The following is a 10,402-nucleotide window of genomic DNA, read 5'->3' on the forward strand; positions in this document are numbered from 1 at the left end:
TAAGCCTCAAGGACAGTTTTGTTTTTGTTGTTATTGTTTTTTTTTTTTTACTTGCAAATAGCCATTAAGAATCGGCTTTCTTTTGGAACACGTTCTAGTAACATGCAACAGGGGAACCGGAACCTGAGGATGGGGGGGGGGGCTGTCGCTGCCACCAGTTTCACGAACAAGCCCAGAACACCCAACCACATCGGTACCTTTGGACTCACCTGCAAGAACATTAAACCTGTTATTTACTTTTAATTTTCTCCTCATTTTTTCCCCCCCTCCTACTGGAGGGGGAAGAAAAAAGAGAGAGAGAGAAAGATGATTTTTCTCAACCCCTCTGACAGGCGAGCCTTTCGCAGGATTTAGTCCATCTGAAAACATGTGGTAAGACTTGTGGAATGTTTCAAATTACTCCCAGATGTGGGCAGCAGACAGGTTTAACCCCTGGCGTACCGGCCGCTGCAGCGGGAGCGGAGCTGAAACAGGGGGAGGCCTGGCTGGCTGGGAGAAAACCCGAGCGACGAGGCAAAACTTCTACCCCTTTCTGTCAATTTTTGTTACTTTCAAAGCATTAGCACTCATTGAACTGTGGCTTAATGTAATTTGCCGTGAGGCTAAAAATGGAAGCTCCCTTATGCTGTACTGCCCAAGAATAAAGAATGCTAGAGTGCTGATTTTTCCAGATGACTCAGCAATCACAGGGGTTTGGACAGAAAAACAAAGAAGAACTCCTTATGAGCGATGATTAAAACCCCCTAACAGAGTCACTAAATAGGGTAGGGTGTTGATGTCATTCAAGCAACCTGGAGAATCTTAGGTATTGCCTCCCAAGATGGGATGTTTTTTTGCAAGTTTTGCTGTGATGTAAAACGGATGACTCGAGGTTCGACTGAGCCGTCTGAAAACATGGCCTCTTGTTCTCCTCTGCTGGACGTTTTCGCTGCAGTAACACTCCCAAAGATGGCCGTTTGGAAGAAACAGGAGGCAGGAGAGGAGTCAGACTACCAAATGGGGTGGAGAGAAAGCCTGATATCCTATAAACAACAAACTCAAGTGACCCCATTCCCCGCTCTCCCGCTCTGTCTCCACCTCTGATGTTCCCTCCCCTCCGCTCTATTTTCTCATTCTCTCTCACCCCCTCGTACACCTCCCTTCTTACTGGGCCAGCCAACTGTGAAGCAGTTGTCCAACACACCCGTCGGCCTGCCTGCCAACACACTGGACTGAGTCCCATACACAATCATGACAGACAGAAAAGGGCACACGGAGACGACTGATAGGACTGCACCAAAATTGAACGGCAGGCAGGTAGCAGGCCGGGGATAGAGTAGATCTTAACAGTGTGTTAAAAAAGAAAGAAAAAAAGAAAGAAAAGCCATGTGAAAAAAAACTAATCTTTGACCTTCCACATGTGAATGCTTTGCAGAGGGCCTCCTCTTCCTCAAACTCAAAGGCCGCCTCGAGGTAACGTCAGCCTTAATAAAGAATTACAAACAATTTCCAAACCAAATATTCTCTTTTTTATTATTATTATTTTTTGCTTTCTGTGTGTATTGCGAGCAAACCATTTTTTTCTTCTTCTTCTTCTTCTTCTTCTTCTTCTTCTTCTTCTTAGTTTGATGGCTGAGAATTGATTTTGACCGGTTAGCATTCTTCTCATACTTTGAGGCGGTTCCCCTTTATCTGGACTCACGGCTCAGAAAACCGTGGCTGAAGCTCCTTGGCTCCATCAGGTGTTTTTTATTCAGCTCTTGCTGTGGACATTGTCTGTAGCACAGATGTACAGTAGTTTTAGACAATTGGACTGTAAAGTCACTGGGCCATAAGTCTTTTTTTGTTTGTTTGTTTGTTAAACATAACAAAACTATGCAATGAGAAAACCATATTTGGAGGGGATTTGAAGTCTAGAGCAAACCTATTAGCATTAACTTATTAGCATAGTTTAACTTCTAAAGAAAGACATGTGGATCAACCACCCCAAAAATGACACACTTCAGTTCCCGTGTGCCTTTAAAAAGGTGGGTGGCATCAACTCACTCAGTTACTCTTTGGTTACGTAGCAAAAATCCTGTTGAGTAACTTGCACAGCAGCAGTTTAAGGTTTAACTGCTTAAAAATGAAAAACAATGGCGTGGAGTGAAACCATGTGGATAGATCAGGAAAAGTCACACCACCAGTTTGGCAGTATTTAGATATTTAAAACAAAAAGCTAATTAATAATTATCAATATTAACTGTCATTAAGTGATATGTCTTTCAGATATTCTCCAGTCCTATCCTTATCTCTCCGTCATAAAGCTTATATTTGTCTTTCCTTCAACACAAGAGGGTGATTGGGATGTGCTTACAGACATTCTTAAAGCAGGTAATCCCTCCGCTGTTTTCAGTGGGGGGGATTAAGATTGTTACCACTTATCACTTGTCGACCATATGTTCACTAGTTAATATGTCAACTCAGCTTTTACATAATTCCAGACAAGAAAAAGCCAAAATACTGAATAAGATCTGCGACCAAAGCTCCATAACATTGTTAGACGTTGTCATGTCCGAGGTGGTTCTAGGTTGTTTTGTTGTTATTTCTTGTCTTGGTTGTTCCTGTCAAAGGGTATGATAGTTTAAAGCCGTCATTAAGGACACAGCTCATGAAAACCTGTAAGACGTCCCATTTTTACCCATTGATTGGTTGTGGCTGCGGAAAACGTTCACCCCTCCAAATGTTTTCAATGCCTTCAACCTATTCATCCTTGTTTAAATGGATCAGCATACTTAACTATCACCTTATCTACTCCATAAAAATTAAATATTCACATGAGTACACTTACCTCTCTCCAAGGATGTCCTCTCTGTCGAAAGCTTTTTATTGTCACTGAGCCCAGCGAGATTCAGAATGCATCACAATGGGTACACGTGTAACCCTAACCCTAAAACAAGATAAAAGGGGGAAATTTAATCAAACGCCAATCTAGTTTAAGACCCCAATCAATAATCATTCAATACTCTCACAACATATGGGAAGAAATTCCTTAAAAATCTAGAAGTTCTGGTTGTGACAGACCTGTATCCCCTACCAAAAAGCAAGGAAATCAAACAAATGATAACCAGGATGGGTGACGTGTCTGATGATGTCCTTTGTCTTGGATGAAGTACGCCTCTTGGTGATGTGAGACAGGAAGGAAGAAGACGTCCAATATTTATTTCTGCAGAGTAAACTATTCTTTCCAAAGCTTTTATGTCTCCCGCAGAACATCCAGAGAACCAAACAAAAATACAGTCATATGACTCTCTTCTGTCGGTCTGCAGACAGATCTCATCAACTGTGGATTCAAGTGGGTTTTCCTTAGAATCCACAAAAAACAGAGACACTGCCATGCTTTTTCTTTTTTTTTTTTGACAATCTCTGAAGTGTTTGATGACCAACACTGTTTCCACACAAGCATCATCGATGTAAAGGCGGCTGGTGATTCTTGTTGCATTTCCGAAAGTCAGAAATTCAAAACATCAGTATTGTGCTTATCTTGGAACTCTGCTAACTCTGCTTTCCCGTCTTATGCAGAAACTCCTAGACTAACAAACAATCTTCTGAATCCTTCAAGTAAACCATTATCATTGTACAATGCAGGTCATATTAATCGACCAGCGAGTGTCTCCATCTAGACCCAAACCACCCAGTTAAATAAGTCTCATCATTCATGTTAAGCACTGTGAATGGGATGCTGGTTCCAACCCTGCCTACCCCTGTGTACACAGCATCTCTGTACTTATACATGCAACTGTTTGACATGGTCTTCCCGCTGGGTCTTCCATTTTGGATCCTCAGGGTGCCAGTTGCCAACATGCTCCCCTTCCTCGTGTCTCATCAGAGGAAACCCAGGGAGTATGTCCCTTTAATTAGACCGCCCGTGAAAATAATGGCGCATTAATGACATTTCTACGGGGGCCAATGAGCTGGAACAACAGAGGAAAGACTAAATCACAAATCAATTCCAACAAATGTAATTAAGGCTTAATTAGCCTCCAGGGTGCCACTGGAACGCCACAGAGGGGACGACGCAAGGGAGGAAAGAAAGAGAAACTGGAAGCGAAACGGATATTTAGGGAAAATCATGGGTCAACAACGCAACGTGTGCTCGTTCGGTTTATTAGTCCTACAACTAACTGCTTTGGTTGGAGCCACGAGAGACGTTCGCCTCTGTGTGCTAAACGTTCCTGGCACGTGCTTCTGTGGTTTTAAAGGGGGCGGCTGATTTAAAGGCAACACTTCCAGTGCGGAGCCACACAGCTAGTGCTGGGTAGAGAAGTGCTAATTCTCTATAAAAACAGCAGCATGTACGGGTGAGCCCAGAAACATTCTGGTGTTAAAAAAAGAAAGAAGTAGGGGGAGTGGGGGGAGCGGAGGGCAGAAGGAAAACAACGGAGCTGGGAAGAGAGAGAGAGAGAGAAAAAAAAATAGAAATGCAAAACCACAGGGTGGCTTGGATGCTTGCCTGCCTCACTGGATGCCACATTACGCAAACTTTCAAACTCTCGGGCCAATAAATGAGCTTCATAAACTGCAATTAAAACCCTGGGCACTAATCTAGTGGAAATGGCAGCCTGTAAAAAACAAAGTGTTGGAGAAAAAAGGGTTAGGAGGGAATAGTTTTCTAGGGTTCGGTAACAGTCCCCCCTCCCCTCGTTTTTCATCTCTCGCATTAATGTGGAACATTTACAGCTCATAGATTATAGCCTGCGCACACATAAAAAGCACCGACACTGAGTAGGACACACACATACTCTTGATTTAGAGCTAAACATCCAATAAACAATTCCCTGTTTTCTCATTCTGTTATTCTTTTGCTTTTCTAAAATGTTTTTTTTTTTTTTTTGCACTCCTTGAAAGAAGTTCACAACCTTTTTTTCAAAGCACCACACATAACTGTTCCGATGTGGAACCTGTTTTAGATGTACCAGCACCATGGAAATAAAATCCATACACTCATTGCTACCAAACTGTTCTTGTCTTACTGTCTTGCTCGTTTAAATGCTCTAAGGTCTTTCTCTTTGGTAGAAAACACAACCGACCTGCTTCAATGGCCCATTTGTGGTGAACCCTTATACCGTTCCTTATCTTCATCACCAAATCACATTTCTACCCTCATTCTGGTTAGTTCACCATGCTTCAAAGAGAAAATAATGTTCTCAATCCGAATTTATTGAATTCTCAGACTCGTGTTGGATTTAGCAGGAAATGGCTTTAAAGACAATTGCTTCAAAAAAAGATTTTAAGAAATGATGTCAACAGTTGCTGCGGCGATCCACACCATGACAAACTATATATTTCTTCTCAAAACTATAGTCTGGGATTTTTCGAATTAAGGTTCTGTTAAAAGGCTGTAAGCAGGTGACATATTAGCGAGGGCAAAAAAAAAAAAAAACTTCAGGTTTTCAGTAAGCATAAATCCAGACTAATTGGTCTCCAAAAACTGAAACCCAGATACAATCTGGGAAGAACTAATAGCAAAATGGACTTGTGTTGCTTAAAAACTAACATGCTGGTTATACATAAGCTAATTTATGGAACAGAGAACCAATTAACCTTTACACAGGATATGGAGGTTGGAGGTAGTGTGCCACCAATGAACTTCCTGTGTGAAACGGGACCGAAAATGCTTTACATGTTCTGCTCTCAGTATGTTTCACACAGGAAGATCCCTGATGGCGCACCGCCTCCTGCCTTCATATCCTGTGTAAATCATCATCAACTTCTGTGTGAAGTCTCAATGAAAACCTGATAACGTAAAATAAAGTATAATTACATTTTTGTGACTGGAGGGTTAAGATGGTAGATGTGTTGTCTCCTATTTAGTATTTAGTTTCATCCTTAAGAAACAACTCATCTTCACCCTAAATGAAAATAGGAAGACTTTCTGTCATAACTGACCTACATAAAAAAAAAAATGCTAATAACTTTCTAGCAAAACCTTACTACATAATTCTGAACTGCCCCTTTATCGAAGCACTCTAATTGTTGTGGATTCGAGAGCTGTTCAGGTAGAAAAACATTATTTGATGCGAGGCGTTTCCACGACTCGCTTCACACAAATCTGCTCTCTTTAAAGCCTTTTTCTTCAAACAACTACCCAGGGAGGGCTGCCAGCAGGTTTGTCATATCAAAGATGTCGGGGGTGGACGGCACAAGCCTGATGGGAGACATCTGCCACAGCTGTCTGTCTCACAAGGTCAAAAGACAGCAGAACGAGGTGTCGGCATTGTAATGAGACGGGCCACACACACTGAGAAACACAAATAAAAGGGGATGCTGGGATCTTTTCTCAAACACACTTCCCTCCCACTCCCTCAGCAGATGACAGTCTAAACTGTCGCCTGACGAACTTAACATGCTCCTCAGGTTTTGTCAGTCGGACCGAACTGTAAACTGTTTTCTGGTTGCCGCGGCGCCTAGCGACAATGGAACATAGTGGTGGGAGAAGCAGCGTGACCGCTGCGCGTGAATTCCCTGTAAACCAGCGGCAGCTACTCCTTCCCACAGGATGGGTGGTTTCCAACGCCGCTTCCTGGTTCAGGTTACCGCCGGGAATCGTATGACCTTGAGCCTGCTCATCTTTCCCCCTCCCCCCCACGCTCCTTTAAGACTTATTGCAACCTGGGGCTTTAAGCGTTATTCATGGATTCACACAGTCGGCCTCAGTGTCAAAAGAAAACACTGAAGTCAGTAGAATGTTGTGCATCGAGCCTGTAGCTGCTGAACAGAAGAGGCAGAGTGAGCTTTCAGGAGATGTGGAGGTAAAGTATGAGGCTTTTTATGATCTGTGTCCTGCACAATGTGCCTGTGATACATACATATATAAAGATAGTAAGATCTCTTTAATGTTGTAAATCTATATTTGACTGACCTGCATTTAACTCCACCCATCTTCCTACCTCTTTTAGACAAACAAACATAACCACACCATGATGCTGCCACCACCATGTTTTAAGCTGACGATTGTGTGTGTTCAGGTTGTTAGTTTTCCCACTCACATGGGGTGTTGCATGTGGGCCAAAAAGCTCTGTTTTGGTCCGATCTGGTGGTTTGCTCTGACTCTTACGTGGCTTGCGGCCAACTGCAAATTGAACTTTTAAAGGGGCGGTGATGCATTTTCTAGCCACTATGTGCCATTTTAAAGCATAACTGAGTAACTATTGCCTTCAGTTTTTATAAAAAATGCTGTGAATATCAGACGTGACTTGAAAGAAATTTGACATTGCAATTTGACGCCATGAAATTGGGACTATGTCTCTTTAAGAAGCTCCTGCTTTTTCCAACACTCTGCCTTTGGGACTTCATCACAACAATGCCTTTCCATTGTGTTGTTTACAACAAGCTCTGAGGAGGAGCTCTGTGGAAATAGGCGGCACTTTGTGAGAGCAAGCACTTGCGGAAACCCTGAATGGTTACCATGGGAGATTCGAGGATTTCTCAAACACACATTGAAGAATCAAGGCAACACTCCAACTATGCTTGTAGTGAGATAATGACATTAAAACATGGTATTAAGCTAAAAAAAAGAAAAAAAAGAAAAAAAAGTTGATTTTACATAACCTTCCCCCTTTAAAGATATATTTTTTTTTAACTTCACAGCCTTGTCAGTCTTTCATAAAGGCCATCTAATAATCATCCTATTGACAGATTCTCCCACCTAAGAGCTAGCATGGCTGCTTCTCTGATCAATAGCTTGCCCGGCCTGTGGGTTCAGGAGGACGGCCATTTTTTGGTGGGTTTGTAGCTGCTTCAAACTTTCTATTTTTGTACACGAGATGTTGAAAGCCTTGGAAACGATCCTATAACATAACTCAGCTTTAAACTCTCTACCTGATGTTTCTGCTCTGTTCCTCGGTCTTCGTGACTCCACTAATATACTAACGTTCTCTAATGAAAAAAAAAAATGGAGTCTTTCACAGAGCAACTCGATTTATACTGAGATCTAATTACACACAGTTGGACTCCTGGAGACTTCTGAAGGCCAATTGGTTTCTCAGGATTATAATTTTGGGGTAAAAGAATAAAACGGCTAAGTACTCATTGCTAATGCTTTTGGTATATGTCAGGTCTTATTTTGTGTGTGGATGAAGACATTAGTACAAAGGAAGTCTTGGTTATAAGGAGCTCAAAGAAAGGAAAAAACAAAGCCTACGCATCATGAAGTTGATGTGTACCTCAACATTGATTTATTATAATTTGCATGTGTAAAAGAAAATTGGGTGGATGGTCCAGTTAAGCTAGCCAAAGGGCTCACATCCTCATTAATCTGTCTCTGTTTGTAGCTAAGCAGTGTAACCCCTTTGTCTTTTAGCCTTTTTAATTGCTTATTGATTAGCATGTCCCACTGTGACAAAAGGAAGAAAAACCTGGATGCGATGCAAACTAAGGGATGCAATGCATGGCAGAGCAGGAAACGGCCTCAGAGCTAAACTGAACTCTGCCCGACACTCGTCATGAGCGCTAGCTGCTTTATAGCTCCGGTTTCTAAAGCGAGATGCTTTTTTTTCTTTTTCTTTCTTTTCGCTTTTTAGAGAGCTCTCAATTAAAGAAAGAGAAAGTGACGCGCCCCTGCTGAAAAAGTCAACTTTTGGTCGTTAACGTGTGGCATCGAGTTCATCGCTGAAACAGGAGGAAAAACATCATGTGCACGGTGACGGAAGTTTGAGGTTTCGGCTTTTATCGCCACCCAAATCTCCTGCTTGATCTGTTTGGGGTTTCCTGTGTAAGTCACCATCATGTGCCCTAAAGGACTGCGCGCACAAACGCTCACAGACGCAAAGAGCTAAAAACCCAGTTTGGCTTTATTCCAAGTAAAGCCTTAAAGTGTAAGTAAACGCTATTATCTGAGTGTTTACTGCATGTTTAGCTGGCTTCTAATTGGGGGTGAGGGGAATCAAAGGCAATGTTGGAATGTTTTCTTTAGATAAAACAAGTCTAATGGCAGATTTTATCATGTGCTCATAATGATAATTTAAAAAAAAAAATTAAAATGCAAGCCAAACGTTAATAATAAAGACTGCACCCCCCCGCCCCCCAAGCTTTAAACTGACACAAACGCATTCAAGCAGACATGTCGGCCTTTCCGTCACCAGTTTCAGTCTCTAAACTGGGACTTCTTGACACATTGTCGCTGTGAGTCATCGCACAACGGCACGCAAATGGGAAATGATACGGCAAATACTGATCGCCCGGGATCAGATGTTGCTCATCTGTGACTGCTGCCGCATTTCCCAGAGCCACAAATACAGCAGCGGCTGCTCACACGCTGACGGAAACAGCCGATGAGGGCCAGCCCCGCAATCCTCAAATGGCTCCCGGTGATCCCCTGCAAACCTGCTGAAGAGCCCACCTAAATGAGGCGGAGAAGGGAAACTCCTTCCCTTCGCCTCGCTCCGTGTGGAAGCGAGAGCTCAGAGGGGAAAATCTTGTGCCACCATTGTTAGCTCTAAAAAAAAAAAAAAAAAAAAAATGTTTAAACGCTGCAGGGATGAGAGTCAGCACAGAATTCATTTTCACAGCAAGATTCCGCTGACAATATTTTTTACACAGTTTTAAAGAGATATGCATTTCTACAGGAAATAAAAGCAGATCTGCATCAATCACTAAAGACACAAAATTGTCACTATGGCTGAAAACGATTTTAAGGAGATCAATTATGATTTTTTGTTTGTTTTTGCATTATATAATAATAATAATAATAATAATAATAAGAAGAAGAAGAAGAAGAAGAAGAAGAAGAAGAAAAACACAGATTTTGGAAGATGATTTTTCAGATTATGTCCAGACACCTTTCAACTACAAATGCCCCCAAGTTAATTCACAAAAACACCAACTTAGCTATTTCCTGTTGTCTCTGCCACTGGCAGTGCGGTTTTATGTCTGCTCGTTGGAGGAAAGAGGAAGTGTGTGTGTTCTTGTGTATTACACTCGATATGTTATTTTCTCCACTTTGCTGCAAAACCTCATCTGCAGAAAGGTCATTGGGTGTTTTCAAATCTGACTAAGATTTAAATATGTTAAAAAACAATAAAAAAAAAAAGCGACTACAGGAGAAATAAAAATGTAGCCGCATTACTGATTGGGTTCTTTGATGTACTACATCTAAAAGCATATCTGAAATGTATATTCAAGAGAGTGAAAGAAATAAACATTAGAACAATTAACACAGTTCTTAAAGACTGTATAGTAAGTAGATTACACAGGGACTGGTAATGGGGGTGGGTGCAGGGGTGCCAGACAAAGTGGCATCCATCAAGACAAAATATTAAAAGAAAAAGACAAAAATATTGATCAACATATCTCTTAACGCTTCACACATAAAATGTCATTGTTTCCCTGTTCCTGCCACGTTTCTTGTTTCTCCTCTGATCTACTGCTCTCCAGTTTTTTTTTT

At 41.8% G+C, this 10,402-nt stretch overlaps 1 long non-coding RNA gene across 1 annotated transcript; it reads left to right on the plus strand.

Moving 5' to 3' along the window:
- Positions 1-6,471: 6,471 nt before the first annotated feature.
- Positions 6,472-9,509, plus strand: LOC106958695 (uncharacterized). The gene is made up of 3 exons (XR_001427199.1): positions 6,472-6,770; positions 8,541-8,834; positions 9,048-9,509. It is a non-coding gene; the product is annotated as an uncharacterized LOC106958695 (long non-coding RNA).
- The last annotated feature ends 893 nt before the right edge of the window (positions 9,510-10,402 follow it).

This window comes from Poecilia latipinna, unplaced genomic scaffold, assembly GCF_001443285.1.
Source record: "Poecilia latipinna isolate Pla-1442-1.1 unplaced genomic scaffold, P_latipinna-1.0 Scaffold1007, whole genome shotgun sequence".
Lineage (NCBI taxonomy): Eukaryota > Metazoa > Chordata > Actinopteri > Cyprinodontiformes > Poeciliidae > Poecilia > Poecilia latipinna.